The 17,500-nt window shown below is 40.7% G+C and overlaps 1 long non-coding RNA gene across 1 annotated transcript; it reads right to left on the bottom strand.

Annotated features, from left to right (window-relative positions):
* Nucleotides 1-247: 247 nt before the first annotated feature.
* LOC133640548 (uncharacterized) lies at nt 248-834 on the bottom strand. The gene is made up of 3 exons (XR_009824185.1): nt 775-834; nt 434-694; nt 248-353 (listed from the first exon to the last, which is right to left on the bottom strand). It is a non-coding gene; the product is annotated as an uncharacterized LOC133640548 (long non-coding RNA).
* Nucleotides 835-17,500: the final 16,666 nt, after the last annotated feature.

Below are 17,500 nucleotides of genomic sequence, written 5' to 3'. Positions count from 1 at the left end.
CTTCACATTTTCTGTTGAGTGGTAAATAGTTAAACAGCTAAATTCTGAATAAATATAATTAATAATTGTTGAAGGATCTGATCTTACTTACCTTTTCACACCTTTACAACAATCTACCACCGCCATTTTTTGCAGCTTTGGCGGCATCTTCGTTGTCCTGTGTGCTCCACATCTTCCCGGGTTTTGGCACCAACAATTTAGCAATTTTACACTTGATCACACTCTAAGGAGAAGCCAGGATTTTGTTTGACAAGTTGTTAATATTCCAAAGGGGTCCGGTCAACAAAGGTATGGTCACTAGCTACTTGTTCCTTGTCAGCTGCAAATTTTTTACTGGATGCTCTTCACATTTTCTGTTGAGTGGTAAATAGTTAAACAGCTACATTCTGAATAAATATGATGAATAATTGTTGTAATAGGTGATCTTATTTACCTTTTCACATTCTTACGACAATCTATCACCGCCATGTTTTGCGGCTTTGGCGGCGTCTTCGTTGTCCTGTGCGTTCAAAATAGTCCCGGGTTTCGGCACCAAGAAATGTACTCATTATACACTTAACCACACTTCAAGGAGGAGACAAGATGTCGTTTGACAAGTTGTTAATATTCCAAAGGGGTCCAGGCAACAAAGGTATGGTCACTAGCTACTTGTTCCTTGTCAGGTGCAATTTTTAGTGGATGCTCTTCACATTTTCTGTTGAGTGGTAAATAGTTAAACAGCTAAATTCTGAATAAATATAATTAATAATTGTTGTAGGATCTGATCTTACTTACCTTTTCACACCTTTACAACAATCTACCACCGCCATTTTTTGCAGCTTTGGCGGCATCTTCGTTGTCCTGTGTGCTCAACATCTTCCCGGGTTTCGGCACCAACAATTTAGCAATTTTACACTTGATCACACTCTAAGGAGAAGCCAGGATGTTGTTTGACAAGTTGTTAATATTCCAAAGGGGTCCGGTCAACAAAGGTATGGTCACTAGCTACTTGTTCCTTGTCAGCTGCAATTTTTAGTGGATGCTCTTCACATTTTCTGTTGAGTGGTAAATAGTTAAACAGCTACATTCTGAATAAATATGATGAATAATTGTTGTAATAGGTGATCTTATTTACCTTTTCACATTCTTACGACAATCTATCACCGCCATTTTTTGCGGCTTTGGCGGCGTCTTCGTTGTCCTGTGCGTTCAATATCGTCCCGGGTTTCGGCACCAATAAATGTACTCATTCTACACTTAACCACACTTCAAAGAGGAGACAAGATGTCGTTTGACAAGTTGTTAATATTCCAAAGGGGTCCAGGCAAAAAGGTATGGTCAATAGCTACTTGCTCCTTGTCAGGTGCAATTTTTAGTGGATGCTCTTCACATTTTCTGTTGAGTGGTAAATAGTTAAACAGCTAAATTTTGAATAAATATAATGAATAATTGTTGTAGGAGCTGATCTTACTTACCTTTTCACACCTTTACAACAATCTACCACCGCCATTTTTTGCAGTTTTGGCGGCGTCTTTGTAGTCCTGTACGCTCAACATCTCCCCGGGTTTCGGCAACAAAAAATGTACTCGTTCTACACTATTCCAAAGGGGTCTGGTCAACAAAGGTATGGTCACGAGCTACTTGATCCTTGTCAGATGCAATTTTTAATGGATGCTCTTCACTTTTTCTGTTGTGTAGTAAATAGTTTAACAGCTAAATTCTCAATAAATATGATGAATAACTGTTGTTGCAGCTGATCTTACTTACCTTTTCACATCCTTATGACAATCCACCACCGCAATTTTTAGTGGCTTTGGCGGCGTTTTCATTGTTCTGTACGCTCATCCTTTTCCCGGGTTTCGGCACCAAAAAATGTAGTAATTCTACACTTGATTGCACTTCGAGGAGACAGGATGTCGTCTGACAAGTTGTTTATATTCCAAAGGGATCTGGTCAACAAAGGTATGGTCACTAGTTACTTGTTCTTTGTCAGGTGCAATATTTAATGGATGCTCTTCACATTTTCTGTTGTGTAGTAAATAGTTTAACAGTTAAATTCTTAATAAATATGATGAATAACTGTTGTTGCAGCTGATCTTACTTACATTTTCACATACTTACGACAATCCACCACCGCAATTTTTCGTGGCTTTGGCGGCGTTTTCGTTGTCCTGTACGCTCATCATCTTCCCGGGTTTCGGCACCAAAAAATGTAGTAATTCTACACTTGATTGCACTTCGAGGAGACAGGATGGCAGTCTGTTAGTTTATATATCAATGATGAAATCTTAACATTGCAACACATGCCAATACGGCCGGGTTAACTTATAAAGTGCAATTTTAAATTTCCCGCTAAACTTCCGCTTGAAAACACCTTTGGATGATGACATATACGCGTGGCGTAGCCAGTGAAACAGAAGTATCGGTACCCCATTGAATCCAATACAAAATAGCTGTTTTCATCTCATAATTCCACAATATTCTGGACATCTGTGTTGGTGAATCTTTTGCAATTTGTTTAATGCACAATGGAGACTGCAAAGAAGAAAGCTGTAGGTGGGATCGGTGTGTTAGCGGCGGACTACAGCAACACAACCAGGACGATAGAGATGGATAGCAGACGCGTTAGCCGCCGAACTCAACTTAACTTCCTCCGTCTCGCCGACCGCATCTGTGATCGGGTGAAGTCTTTCGTCGCACCGTCGATCGCTGGAACGCAGGTGAGCACGGGTGTTGATGAGCAGATGAGGGCTGGCTGGCGTAGGTGGAGCGCTAATGTTTTTATCATAGCTCTGTGAGGTCCCGTTATATTAAGTTAGCTTCAATGGCGTTGTTAGCAACAGCATTTTTAAGCTTTGCCAAGCTGGAAAGCATTAACCGTGTATTTACATGTCCCTGGTTTAATAGTATTGTTGATCTTCTGTCTATCCTTCCAATCAGGGATTAATTTATTTAGTTTCTATATGCAGTTAAGCACAATGCTATCACGTTAGCTCCGTAGCTAAAGTGTTTCGTCGATGTATTGTCGTGGAGATAAAAGTCACTGTGAATGTCCATTTCGCGTTCTCGACTCTCATTTTCAAGAGGATATAGTATCCGAGGTGGTTTAAAATACAAATCCGTGATCCACAATAGAAAAAAGGAGAGAGTGTGGAATCCAATGAGCCAGCTTGTACCTAAGTTACGGTCAGAGCGAAAAAAGATATGTCTTGCACTGCATTCTAGTCCGTCACTCTAACGTTCCTCATCCACGAATCTTTCATCCTCGCTCAAATTAATGGGGTAATCGTCGCTTTCTCGGTCCGAATCGCTCTAGCTGCATTGAAAACAATGGGGAAATATGAGGAGGTGATCAACTGACTACGTCACGCTACTTCCGGTACGGGCAAGGCTTTTTTTTACCAGAGACCAAAAGTTGTGAACTTTATCGTCGTTGTTCTATACTAAATCCTTGCAGCAAAAATATGGAAATATCGCGAAATGATCAAGCATGACACATAGAATGGATCTGCTATCCCCGTTTGAATAAAAAAAAATAATTTCAGTAGGCCTTTAATGGATGCTCTTCACATTCTGTTGTGTAGCAAATATTTTAACAGATAATTTCTGAATCGTTATGATAAATAATTCTAATAAAAGCACCGCTGATCTTACTTTGCTTTTGTTTGATCCTTTTTCGTGTCGTTAAGACAATTCACCACCACCACCATTGTTGCAGTTTCAGCGGCGTCTTCATTGTCCTGTGCGCTTATCATCTTCCGGGGTTTCGGCACCAAAACATTTACTCCTTCTACACTTAAGCCCACATCAAGGGGGAGACTGGATGTTGTTGGACAGGCTGTTTATATTCCAAAGGGGTCTGGACAACAAAGGTATGGTCACTAACTACTCGTTCCTTGTCAGGTACAGTTTTTAATGGATGCTCTTCACATTTGCTGTTGTGTAGTAAATATTTTAACAGCTAATTTCTGAATCGATATGATGAATCATTCCCGTAAAAGTACTACTGATCGTACTTCGCTTTTGTTGAATTCTTTTTCACATCCTTAAGACAATCCAGCACCATTATTGTTGCAGTTTTAGCGACTCCTTCGTTGTCTTGTGCGCTTATCATCTTCCCGGGTTTCGGCACCAACATTTTTCGTAATTCTACCACAAGAAGGAGACAGGATGTCGTTTGACAAGTTGTTTATATTACGAAGGGGTCTGAACAACAAAGGTATGGTCACTAGCTACTCGTTCCTTGTCAGGTATAATTTTTAATGGATGCTCTTCACATTTTCTGTTGTGTAGTAAATATTTTAACAGCTAATTTCTGAATCGATATGATGAATTATTCCCGTAAAAGTACTACTGATCGTACTTCGCTTTTGTTGAATTATTTTTGACATCCTTAAGACAATCCAGCACCACTATTGTTGCAGTTTTAGCGGCTCCTTCGTTGTCTTGTGCGCTTATCATCTTCCCGGGTTTCGGCACCAACATTTTTCGTAATTCTACCACAAGAAGGAGACAGGATGTCGTTTGACAAGTTGTTTATATTACGAAGGGGTCTGAACAACAAAGGTATGGTCACTAACTACTTGTTCCTTTTCAGGTACAATTTTTAAATGGATGCTCTTCACATTTTCTGTTGTGTAGTAAATATTTTAACAGCTAATTTCTGAATCGATATGATGAATTATTCCCGTAAAAGTACTACTGATCGTACTTCGCTTTTGTTGAATTCTTTTTCACATCCTTAAGACAATCCAACACCACTATTGTTGCAGTTTTAGCGACTCCTTCGTTGTCTTGTGCGCTTATCATCTTCCCGGGTTTCGGCACCAACATTTTTCGTAATTCTACCACAAGAAGGAGACAGGATGTCGTTTGACAAGTTGTTTATATTACGAAGGGGTCTGAACAACAAAGGTATGGTCACTAACTACTTGTTCCTTGTCAGGTACAGTTTTTAATGGATGCTCTTCACATTTTCTGTTGTGTAGTAAATATTTTAACAGCTAATTTCTGAATCGATATGATGAATCATTCCCGTAAAAGTACTACTGATCGTACTTCGCTTTTGTTGAATTCTTTTTCACATCCTTAAGACAATCCAACACCACTATTGTTGCAGTTTTAGCGACTCCTTCGTTGTCTTGTGCGCTTATCATCTTCCCGGGTTTCGGCACCAACATTTTTCGTAATTCTACCACAAGAAGGAGACAGGATGTCGTTTGACAAGTTGTTTATATTACGAAGGGGTCTGAACAACAAAGGTATGGTCACTAACTACTTGTTCCTTGTCAGGTACAGTTTTTAATGGATGCTCTTCACATTTTCTGTTGTGTAGTAAATATTTTAACAGCTAATTTCTGAATCGATATGATGAATTATTCCCGTAAAAGTACTACTGATCATACTTCGCTTTTTTAAAATTCTTTTTCACATCCTTAAGACAATCCAACACCACTATTGTTGCAGTTTTAGAGACTCCTTCGTTGTCTTGTGCGCTTATCATCTTCCCGGGTTTCGGCACCAACATTTTTCGTAATTCTACCACAAGAAGGAGACAGGATGTCGTTTGACAAGTTGTTTATATTATGAAGGGGTCTGAACAACAAAGGTATGGTCACTAACTACTTGTTCCTTGTCAGGTACAGTTTTTAATGGATACTCTTCACATTTGCTGTTGTGTAGTAAATATTTTAACAGCTAATTTCTGAATCGATATGATGAATCATTCCCGTAAAAGTACTACTGATCGTACTTCGCTTTTGTTGAATTCTTTTTCGCATCCGTAAGACAATCCAGCACCACTATTGTTGCCGTTTTAGTGACTCCTTCGTTGTCTTGTGCGCTTATCATCTTCCCGGGTTTCGGCACCAACATTTTTCGTAATTCTACCACAAGAAGGAGACAGGATGTGGTTTGACAAGTTGTTTATATTACGAAGGGGTCTGAACAACAAAGGTATGGTCACTAACTACTTGTTCCTTGTCAGGTACAATTTTTAATGGACGCTCTTCACATTTTCTGTTGTGTAGTAAATATTTTAACAGCTAATTTCTGAATCGATATGATGAATCATTCCCGTAAAAGTACTACTGATCGTACTTCGCTTTTGTTGAATTCTTTTTCGCATCCTTAAGACAATCCAACACCACTATTGTTGCAGTTTTAGCGACTCCTTCGTTGTCTTGTGCGCTTATCATCTTCCCGGGTTTCGGCACCAACATTTTTCGTAATTCTACCACAAGAAGGAGACAGGATGTCGTTTGACAAGTTGTTTATATTACGAAGGGGTCTGAACAACAAAGGTATGGTCACTAACTACTTGTTCCTTGTCAGGTACAGTTTTTAATGGATACTCTTCACATTTGCTGTTGTGTAGTAAATATTTTAACAGCTAATTTTTGAATCGATATGATGAATCATTCCCGTAAAAGTACTACTGATCGTACTTCGCTTTTGTTGAATTCTTTTTCGCATCCTTAAGACAATCCAGCACCACTATTGTTGCCGTTTTAGTGACTCCTTCGTTGTCTTGTGCGCTTATCATCTTCCCGGGTTTCGGCACCAACATTTTTCGTAATTCTACCACAAGAAGGAGACAGGATGTCGTTTGACAAGTTGTTTATATTACGAAGGGGTCTGAACAACAAAGGTATGGTCACTAACTACTTGTTCCTTGTCAGGTACAGTTTTTAATGGATGCTCTTCACATTTTCTGTTGTGTAGTAAATATTTTAACAGCTAATTTCTGAATCGATATGATGAATTATTCCCGTAAAAGTACTACTGATCATACTTCGCTTTTTTAAAATTCTTTTTCACATCCTTAAGACAATCCAACACCACTATTGTTGCAGTTTTAGAGACTCCTTCGTTGTCTTGTGCGCTTATCATCTTCCCGGGTTTCGGCACCAACATTTTTCGTAATTCTACCACAAGAAGGAGACAGGATGTCGTTTGACAAGTTGTTTATATTATGAAGGGGTCTGAACAACAAAGGTATGGTCACTAACTACTTGTTCCTTGTCAGGTACAGTTTTTAATGGACGCTCTTCACATTTTCTGTTGTGTAGTAAATATTTTAACAGCTAATTTCTGAATCGATATGATGAATCATTCCCATAAAAGTACTACTGATCGTACTTCGCTTTTGTTGAATTCTTTTTCACATCCTTAAGACAATTAAGCACCACTATTGTTGCAGTTTTAGTGACTCCTTCGTTGTCTTGTGCGCTTATCATCTTCCCGGGTTTCGGCACCAACATTTTCCGTAATTCTACCACAAGAAGGAGACAGGATGTCGTTTGACAAGTTGTTTATATTACGAAGGGGTCTGAACAACAAAGGTATGGTCACTAACTACTTGTTCCTTGTCAGGTACAGTTTTTAATGGATGCACTTCACATTTTCTGTTGTGTAGTAAATATTTTAACAGCTAATTTCTGAATCGATATGATGAATCATTCCCGTAAAAGCACTACTGATCTTACTTCGCTTTTGTTTAATTATTTTTCGCATCCTTAAGACAATCCAACACCACTATTGTTGCAGTTTTAGCGACTCCTTCGTTGTCTTGTGCGCTAATCATATTCCCTGGTTTCGGCACCAACATTTTTCGTAATTCTACCACAAGAAGGAGACAGGATGTCGTTTGACAAGTTGTTTATATTACGAAGGGGTCTGAACAACAAAGGTATGGTCACTAACTACTTGTTCCTTGTCAGGTACAGTTTTTAATGGATGCTCTTCACATTTTCTGTTGTGTAGTAAATATTTTAACAGCTAATTTCTGAATCGATATGATGAATTATTCCCGTAAAAGTACTACTGATCATACTTCGCTTTTTTAAAATTCTTTTTCACATCCTTAAGACAATCCAACACCACTATTGTTGCAGTTTTAGAGACTCCTTCGTTGTCTTGTGCGCTTATCATCTTCCCGGGTTTCGGCACCAACATTTTTCGTAATTCTACCACAAGAAGGAGACAGGATGTCGTTTGACAAGTTGTTTATATTATGAAGGGGTCTGAACAACAAAGGTATGGTCACTAACTACTTGTTCCTTGTCAGGTACAGTTTTTAATGGACGCTCTTCACATTTTCTGTTGTGTAGTAAATATTTTAACAGCTAATTTCTGAATCGATATGATGAATCATTCCCATAAAAGTACTACTGATCGTACTTCGCTTTTGTTGAATTCTTTTTCACATCCTTAAGACAATTAAGCACCACTATTGTTGCAGTTTTAGTGACTCCTTCGTTGTCTTGTGCGCTTATCATCTTCCCGGGTTTCGGCACCAACATTTTCCGTAATTCTACCACAAGAAGGAGACAGGATGTCGTTTGACAAGTTGTTTATATTACGAAGGGGTCTGAACAACAAAGGTATGGTCACTAACTACTTGTTCCTTGTCAGGTACAGTTTTTAATGGATGCACTTCACATTTTCTGTTGTGTAGTAAATATTTTAACAGCTAATTTCTGAATCGATATGATGAATCATTCCCGTAAAAGTACTACTGATCTTACTTCGCTTTTGTTTAATTATTTTTCGCATCCTTAAGACAATCCAACACCACTATTGTTGCAGTTTTAGCGACTCCTTCGTTGTCTTGTGCGCTAATCATATTCCCTGGTTTCGGCACCAACATTTTTCGTAATTCTACCACAAGAAGGAGACAGGATGTCGTTTGACAAGTTGTTTATATTACGAAGGGGTCTGAACAACAAAGGTATGGTCACTAACTACTTGTTCCTTGTCAGGTACAGTTTTTAATGGATGCTCTTCACATTTTCTGTTGTGTAGTAAACATTTTAACAGCTAATTTCTGAATCGATATGATGAATCATTCCCGTAAAAGTACTACTGATCGTACTTCGCTTTTGTTGAATTCTTTTTCGCATCCTTAAGACAATCCAGCACCACTATTGTTGCAGTTTTAGCGACTCCTTCGTTGTCTTGTGCGCTTATCATCTTCCCGTGTTTCGGCACCAACATTTTTCGTAATTCTACCACAAGAAGGAGACAGGATGTCGTTTGACAAGTTGTTTATATTACGAAGGGGTCTGAACAACAAAGGTATGGTCACTAGCTACTTGTTCCTTGTCAGGTACAGTTTTTAATGGATACCCTTCACATTTGCTGTTGTGTAGTAAATATTTTAACAGCTAATTTCTGAATCGATATGATGAATCATTCCCGTAAAAGTACTACTGATCGTACTTCGCTTTTGTTGAATTATTTTTGACATCCTTAAGACAATCCAGCACCACTATTGTTGCAGTTTTAGTGACTCCTTCGTTGTCTTGTGCGCTTATCATCTTCCCGGGTTTCGGCACCAACATTTTTCGTAATTCTACCACAAGAAGGAGACAGGATGTCGTTTGACAAGTTGTTTATATTACGAAGGGGTCTGAACAACAAAGGTATGGTCACTAGCTACTCGTTCCTTGTCAGGTACAATTTTTAATGGATGCTCTTCACATTTTCTGTTACAACTTTGGTCAAAAAAAAATATTGCAAACACCTAAATTCTAAATTATAATGATTAATAATTTTTGTAGTAGCACCACTGATTGTACTTTGATTTAATTGTATCATTTATCATCTTTTATCATTTATCCTGATATGTCAAAATGCCAAATATCGGCGCCGATAATTGGCCCGACCGATAATTGGTTGATCTGTAGTCCAGCTGCCGCACGTTGCCAAACACCACAACCTACAGTGCAATAAAAACATCAAACAGGCTTCGAAAAACCATTAATGATCTTCACCTGGTTCCATGAGATGGATATAAAAGTGCATTTTCTACGTCTAATAGCCAGCACATGCGCTATGAACTAACATTACAAATAAAAAAACATGACATACTTTTTCCACGAGCATGTAACGTTTCTTTCAAGTGGATATTATGACTTCTTTCGAAAAACCCACACTGGTGCCTAATGACACAACAAAATGTTTCATAGCAGATATTTCCTCCCTGAAGGGATCCTTGTGAGAATGTTTACAAGGTTGTTGAACATCAGCCCTATGAGGAAATATGACATCTGTGATGAATCACTGCACGGACTAATTCAATGGGAGAAAGAACAGATGCCGACGTGTGGTTTTCAATAACAGACTGAGGGTTTTCTGACCATGTTGTTTTAATAACAGCAACAATCAAATACTTGATGGTTTCAAATGGCTTCACGGGGGTCAAACACGGAGTGGAACGTGAGTATGATAAGAGTGAAATTGACGTTTATATTTATGTAACATCTCACATTACAACTTCACCTATGGTTCTGTTAAAGGCCTACTGAAATGACATTTTTGTATTTAAACGGGGATAGCAGATTTATTCTATGTGTCATACTTGATCATTTCGCGATATTGCCACATTTTTGCTGAAAGGATTTAGTAGAGAACATCCACGATAAAGTTCGCAACTTTTGGTCGCTGATAGAAAAAGCCTTGCCTGTACCGGAAGTAGCGTGACGTCACAGGTTGAAGGGCTCCTCACATTTCCCCATTGTTTACACCAGCAGCGAGAGCGATTCGGACCGAGAAAGCGACGATTACCCCATTAATTTGAGCCAGGATAAAAGATTTGTGGATGAGGAACGTGAGAGTGAAGGACTAGAGAGCAGTGATGGACGTATCTTTTTTCACTCTGACCGTAACTTAGCTACAAGGGCTCATTGGATTCCACACTCTCTCCTTTTTCTATTGTGGATCACAGATTTGTATTTCAAACCACCTCGGATACTATATCCTCTTGAAAATGAGAGTCGAGAACGCGAAATGGACATTCGCAGTGACTTTTATCTCCACGACAATACATCGGCGAAGCACTTTAGCTACGGAGCTAACGTGATAGCATCGGGCTTAACTGCAGATAGAAACAGAAGAAATAAACCCCTGACTGGAAGGATAGACAGAAGATCAACAATACTATTAAACCATGGACCTGTAACTACAAGGTTAATGCTTTCCAGCTTGGCGAAGCTTAACAATGCTGTTGCTAACGACGCCATTGAAGCTAACTTAGCAACGGGACCTCACTGAGCTATGATAAAATCATTAGCGCTCCCCCTACGCCAGCCAGCCCTCATCTGCTCATCAACACCCGTGCTCACCTATGTTCCAGCGATCGACGGAAGGAGGAAGGACTTCACCCGATCATCCGTGCGGTCGGCGGCTAGCGTCGGATAGCGCGTCTGCTATCCAAGTCAAAGTCCCCCTGGTTGTGTTGCTACAACCAGCCGCTTATACACCGATCCCACCTACAACTTTCTTTTTTGCAGTCTTCATTGTTCATTAAATAAATTGCAAAAGATTCACCAACACAGATGTCCAGAATACTATGGAATTTTTAGATAAAAACAGAGCTTTTTTGTATTGGATTCAATGGTGTCCGAATACTTCTGTTTAACTATTGACGTCACGCGCATACATCATCATACATAGACGTTTCCAACCGGAAGTTTAGCGGGAAATTTAAAATTGCACTTTTTAAGTTAACCCGGCCGTATTGGCATGTGTTGCAACGTTAAGATTTCATCATTGATATATAAACTATCAGACAGCGTGGTCGGTAGTAGTGGGTTTCAGTAGGCCTTTAAGGGTTCAAGGTTAGATTACTTTTGACTGCGATGGAAGTCTAATACTTGTGGATTAATGTTGGGGGTATTTGTTTAGGTTTTGCACAGAATGATTAGCGTTTCAGTGGTTAGCTCTGTCAACCCAACACAAAAAGGGCCCAGGTTCAACGTACTCCCTGTGGATGCATGGCTTCCCTTTGGGTAGATTACCCTCCTTCCAAAGTCCAGAAATAGGTGACACAAGTTAGGGTTCTTCTTCTCGGCGCTCTCCTTTTGAATCAACTTTCTCAGTTCCGATGGTCGAAGGGCAGGATTGTGTCGATCTCTGGCTGTGGGCTGTGGACGATCACTACTTCAACCGGAGGCGAGGAGGCTACAAACACCAATTCATGCTCGCAACATAAAGCAAAAAAATATAATACGGTTGTACCTCATCTTACGTGCAGTTTGGTTGAAGTAGCGATTGTCCATAGCCTCCAGCCAGAGATCGACACAATCCTTCCCTCCGACCGGAAAGTGAGTGCGAGGAAGAAGAAGCGGACGATATCCACTGAATCAGAGAAATTGTTATGTTTTTGTTGCTCGCCTGCCTTCACTATTATTTTGTTCCTGCTGTTTTTGCAGTAAACCGAGGTTGAAATAACCAAGACAGTTAACCATTTGGAATTAGTTTGTGATGATAACAGCAAATGTCCATCAGATGTAGGCTTGTCAAAAGTGTCAATATTTTGATATCAAGTCGATACCAACACACAGAAAATAAATACCTGTTTGCCCTGCTTCCAAAGTCCAGAAATATGTGACACAGGTCAGGGTTCTTCTTCTCGGCGCTCTCCTTTTGTATCTCCTTTCTCAGTTCCGATGGTCGAAGGGCAGGATTGTGTCCATCTCTGGCTGTGGGCTGTGGACGATCACTACTTCAACCGGAGGTGAGGAGGCTACAAACACCAATTCATGCTCGCAACATAAAGCAAAAAAATATAATACGGTTGTACCTCATCTTACGTGTAGTTTGGTTGAAGTAGCGATTGTCCATAGCCTCCAGCCAGAGATCGACACAATTCTGCCTTCCGACTGGAAAGTGAGTGCGAGGGAGAAGAAGTGGACGATATCCACTGAATCAGAGAAATTGTTATGTTTCTGTTGCTCGCCTGCCTTCACTAATTATTTTGTTCCTGCTGTTTTTGCAGTAAACCGAGGTTGAAATAACCAAGACAGTTAACCATTTGGAATTAGTTTGTGATGACAACAGCAAATGTCCATCAGAAGTAGGCTTGTCAAAAGTGTCAATACTTTGATATCAAATCGATACCAACACACATAAAAAAACTACCTGTTTGCCCTGCTTCAAAAGTCCAGAAATATGTGACACAGGTCAGGGTTCTTCTTCTCGGCGCTCTCCTTTTGTATTAACTTTCTCAGTTCCGATGGTCGAAGGGCAGGATTGTGTCGATCTCTGGCTGTGGGCTGTGGACGATCACTACTTCAACCGGAGGCGAGGAGGCTACAAACACCAATTCATGCTCGCAACATAAAGCAAACAAATATAATACGGTTGTACCTCATCTTACGTGTAGTTTGGTTGAAGTAGCGATTGTCCACAGCCTCCAGCCAGAGATCGACACAATTCTGCCCTCCGACTGGAAAGTGAGTGCGAGGGAGAAGAAGCGGACGATATCCACTGAATCAAAGAAATTGTTATGTTTCTGTTGCTCGCCTGCCTTCACTATTATTTTTGTTCCTGCTGTTTTTGCAGTAAACCGAGGTTGAAATAACCAAGACAGTTAACCATTTGGAATTAGTTTGTGATGACAACAGCAAATGTCCGTCAAAAGTGTCAATACTTTGATATCAAGTCGATACCAACACACAGAAAAAAAATACCTGTTTGCCCTGCTTCCAAAGTCCAGAAATATGTGACACAGGTTAGGGTTCTTCTTCTCGGCGCTCTCCTTTTGTATCAACTTTCTCAGTTCTGATGGTCGAAGGGCAGGATTGTGTCGATCTCTGGCTGTGGGCTGTGGACGATCACTACTTCAACCGGAGTTGGGGAGGCTACAAACACCAATTCATGCTCGCAACATAAAGCAAAAAAAAAAAAATACGGTTGTACCTCATCTTACATGTAGTTTGGTTGAAGTAGCGATTGTCCACAGCCTCCAGCCAGAGATCGACACAATCCTTCCCTCCGACCGGAAAGTGAGTGCGAGGAAGAAGAAGCGGACGATATCCACTGAATCAGAGAAATTGTTATGTTTCTGTTGCTCGCCTGCCTTCACTATTATTTTGTTCCTGCTGTTTTTGCAGTAAACCGAGGTTGAAATAACCAAGACAGTTAGCCATTTGGAATTAGTTTGTGATGATAACAGCAAATGTCCATCAGATGTAGGCTTGTCAAAAGTGTCAATACTTTGATATCAAGTCGATACCAACACACAGAAAAAAAATACCTGTTTGCCATGCTTCCAAAGTCCAAAAATATGTGACACAGGTTAGGGTTCTTCTTCTCGGCGCTCTCCTTTTGTATCAACTTTCTCAGTTCTGATGGTCGAAGGGCAGGATTGTGTCGATCTCTGGCTGTGGGCTGTGGACGATCACTACTTCAACCGGAGGCGAGGAGGCTACATACACCAATTCATGCTCGCAACATAAAGCAAAAAAATATAATACGGTTGTACCTCATCTTACGTGTAGTTTGGTTGAAGTAGCGATTGTCCATAGCCTCCAGCCAGAGATCGACACAATTCTGCCCTCCGACTGGAAAGTGAGTGCGAGGGAGAAGAAGCGGACGATATCCACTGAATCAGAGAAATTGTTATGTTTCTGTTGCTCGCCTGCCTTCACTATTATTTTTGTTCCTGCTGTTTTTGCAGTAAACCGAGGTTGAAATAACCAAGACAGTTAACCATTTGGAATTAGTTTGTGATGACAACAGCAAATGTCCATCAGAAGTAGGCTTGTCAAAAGTGTCAATACTTTGATATCAAGTCGATACCAACACACATAAAAAAAACTACCTGTTTGCCCTGCTTCAAAAGTCCAGAAATATGTGACACAGGTTAGGGTTCTTCTTCTCGGCGCTCTCCTTTTGAATCAACTTTCTCAGTTCCGATGGTCGAAGGGCAGGATTGTGTCGATCTCTGGCTGTGGGCTGTGGACGATCACTACTTCAACCGGAGGCGAGGAGGCTACAAACACCAATTCATGCTCGCAACATAAAGCAAAAAAAACAATACGGTTGTACCTCATCTTACGGCGCTCTCCTTTCTCAGTTCCGATGGTCGAAGGGCACAATTGTGTCGATCTCTGGCTGTGGGCTGTGGACGATCACTAATTCAACCGGAGATGAGGAGGCTACAAACACCAATTCATGCTCGCAACATAAAGCAAAAAAAATAATACGGTTGTACCTCATCTTACGGCGCTCTCCTTTCTCAGTTCCGATGGTCGAAGGGCACAATTGTGTCGATCTCTGGCTGTGGGCTGTGGACGATCACTACTTCAACCGGAGGCGAGGAGGCTACAAACACCAATTCATGCTCGCAACATAAAGCAAAAAAAATAATACGGTTGTACCTCATCTTACGGCGCTCTCCTTTCGTAACAACTTTCTCAGTTCCGATGGTCGAAGGGCACAATTGTGTCGATCTCTGGCTGTGGGCTGTGGACATTCACTACTTCAACCGGAGGTGAGGAGGCTGCAAACACCAATTCATGCTCGCAACATAAAGCAAAAAAAATAATACGGTTGTACCTCATCTTACGGCGCTCTCCTTTTGTATTAACTTTCTCAGTTTCGAGGGTCGGAGGGCAGCATTGAGTCAATCTCTGGCTGTGGGCTGTGGACGATCACTACTTCAACCGGCGGCGAGGAGGCTACAAACACCAATTCATGCTCGCAACATAAAGCAAAAAAAATAATACGGTTGTACCTCATCTTACGGCGCTCTCCTTTCGAAACAACTTTCTCAGTTCCGATGGTCGAAGGGCACAATTGTGTCGATCTCTGGCTGTGGGCTGTGGACATTCACTACTTCAACCGGAGGTGAGGAGGCTGCAAACACCAATTCATGCTCGCAACATAAAGCAAAAAAAAATAATACGGTTGTACCTCATCTTACGGCTCTCTCCTTTTGTATTAACTTTCTCAGTTTCGAGGGTCGGAGGGCAGCATTGAGTCAATCTCCGGCTGTGGGCTGTAGACGATCACTACTTCAACCGGAGGTGGGGGGTTCTCCAAACTCCAATTAATGCTCCCAACTTAAAGCGAAACAAAAAGCAGAGAGACCGCTCATATCTTAAAATACGGTTGTACCTCAACTTACATGGTTTGGTTGAAGTAGTGATTGTCCATAGCCTCCAGCCAGAGATCGACACAATCCTGCCCTCCAACCAGAAAGTGAGTGTGAGAGAGAAGATGCAGACAATTCTTTTTTACTCTAACCGCCATTTTTTGTTCTCGTCTGTGGAGGTTGATAGTTTTTCTCCTTTGAACTGAACATTCTCAGTGTCTCCGGGCCGTTCCCTCGTCGATCGCTGGAAGTTTTACGGTGTGCTCTTTAGCACCATCTCCCTGGTGTATTGATGTCACAGCTCAGTCAATAATAGATGCCCGGATGCAGAGACGTGAGGCAAGGTAGCAAAAGTACAGCACTTTAATGATAATTATAATCCAAACAAAAGGTGATGGGGCAAAGGTGCACATTAAAAATGGAGGTTGGAGTACAAAAGGATCAAAACGGATGTTAGTTAAGTATGAGTTGTAGGCGGCACAAGAAGCACTGAGGAGGAGAAACAAAAGACAACAGCAAGGACAAAATAAAAAGGAAGGCAGGCAAACAACAGGAATAAACTATTGCTGTGTAGTCGACCGCAGCATGGTCAGTCTACACCATACTGAAGCAGGGATTCAGGTTCCGCGACAAAACATCCAAACGGCAGACCTTTATCCATGAAAATATGGAGAAGCTGCCAGCCAATGCTATGCCTTACATGTTTCAGGACAGTTTGGCATTAGCCTTACTCGCTGGGTTTTACACGGACAAGACATATCGCTCGCTGTTAACTCTAACCTCTCTGGTCCGTCCCTCAAAGTTGTCCGTGTGCAACAAAAAACAACAATAACAATTCCTGTTGTCTCGGAGGAGACACTACACTATAGTCTGCTCCCCAAGATAAATGCTGTACATAAATATTATCATTATAATTGATATGTTATTATATTATATAATTATATTGTATCCTAATGATGACATTAAGACATTGACTTAAGTCATTCTTTGGCTCGCGCTAAAATTCTGTGCCATATGTTCGGTCATTTATTGTGCTAATACGGGAATTTCTTGAATGTTTAAGGAGAATTTTTTTTTCTTCACTTTTTCCACCATGGACTTGTTTACAAATGTACATTTTAAGCCTGTATTTGGACTTTGGACTAACTCCAAGCACCCGTCCGTCATGTGGTATTAATAGTCACAGCTGTACTGTCAGCCAATCACCACATTGCCGGCTCTCCTGTCGCACACCTGCATCTTGTTTTTAGGATTACTGGAGTTTCTCCTCTGTTCAGTGTTCATGTTTTACATCACAGCATGCCAGTAAGTTTAGCCGTCTGTTGGCCTTTGTTTTTAGTTTTTGTTTACATTTTTATTGCACTCATAAAAGCCAGCGGCTCATTTTTTGCCGTACTCTGTGCAGATCTTTCGAGGCAATCTGCCTTCATCCAAAACACAAATCCTTAATTCAAAATAACATTTTCCCCTTTGACTAGGTTTTGGAACCTTTTTTTTAATTTTTTATTTGGAAACTTATCGTCCAGCAAGGAAAACACGAATGAAAATATAAAATAATAATAAAAAATGAAAATATCCTGTCACGAGCTACATCGGCGGCCCGCCACAGCAAAATAAAAGCCACCACACCTTAAAAAC

This window comes from Entelurus aequoreus, linkage group LG23 (genome assembly GCF_033978785.1).
Source record: "Entelurus aequoreus isolate RoL-2023_Sb linkage group LG23, RoL_Eaeq_v1.1, whole genome shotgun sequence".
Taxonomy (NCBI): domain Eukaryota; kingdom Metazoa; phylum Chordata; class Actinopteri; order Syngnathiformes; family Syngnathidae; genus Entelurus; species Entelurus aequoreus.
The sequence above is the reverse complement of the archived record's forward strand: the minus strand, read 5'-3'. Positions and strand labels throughout refer to the sequence as shown.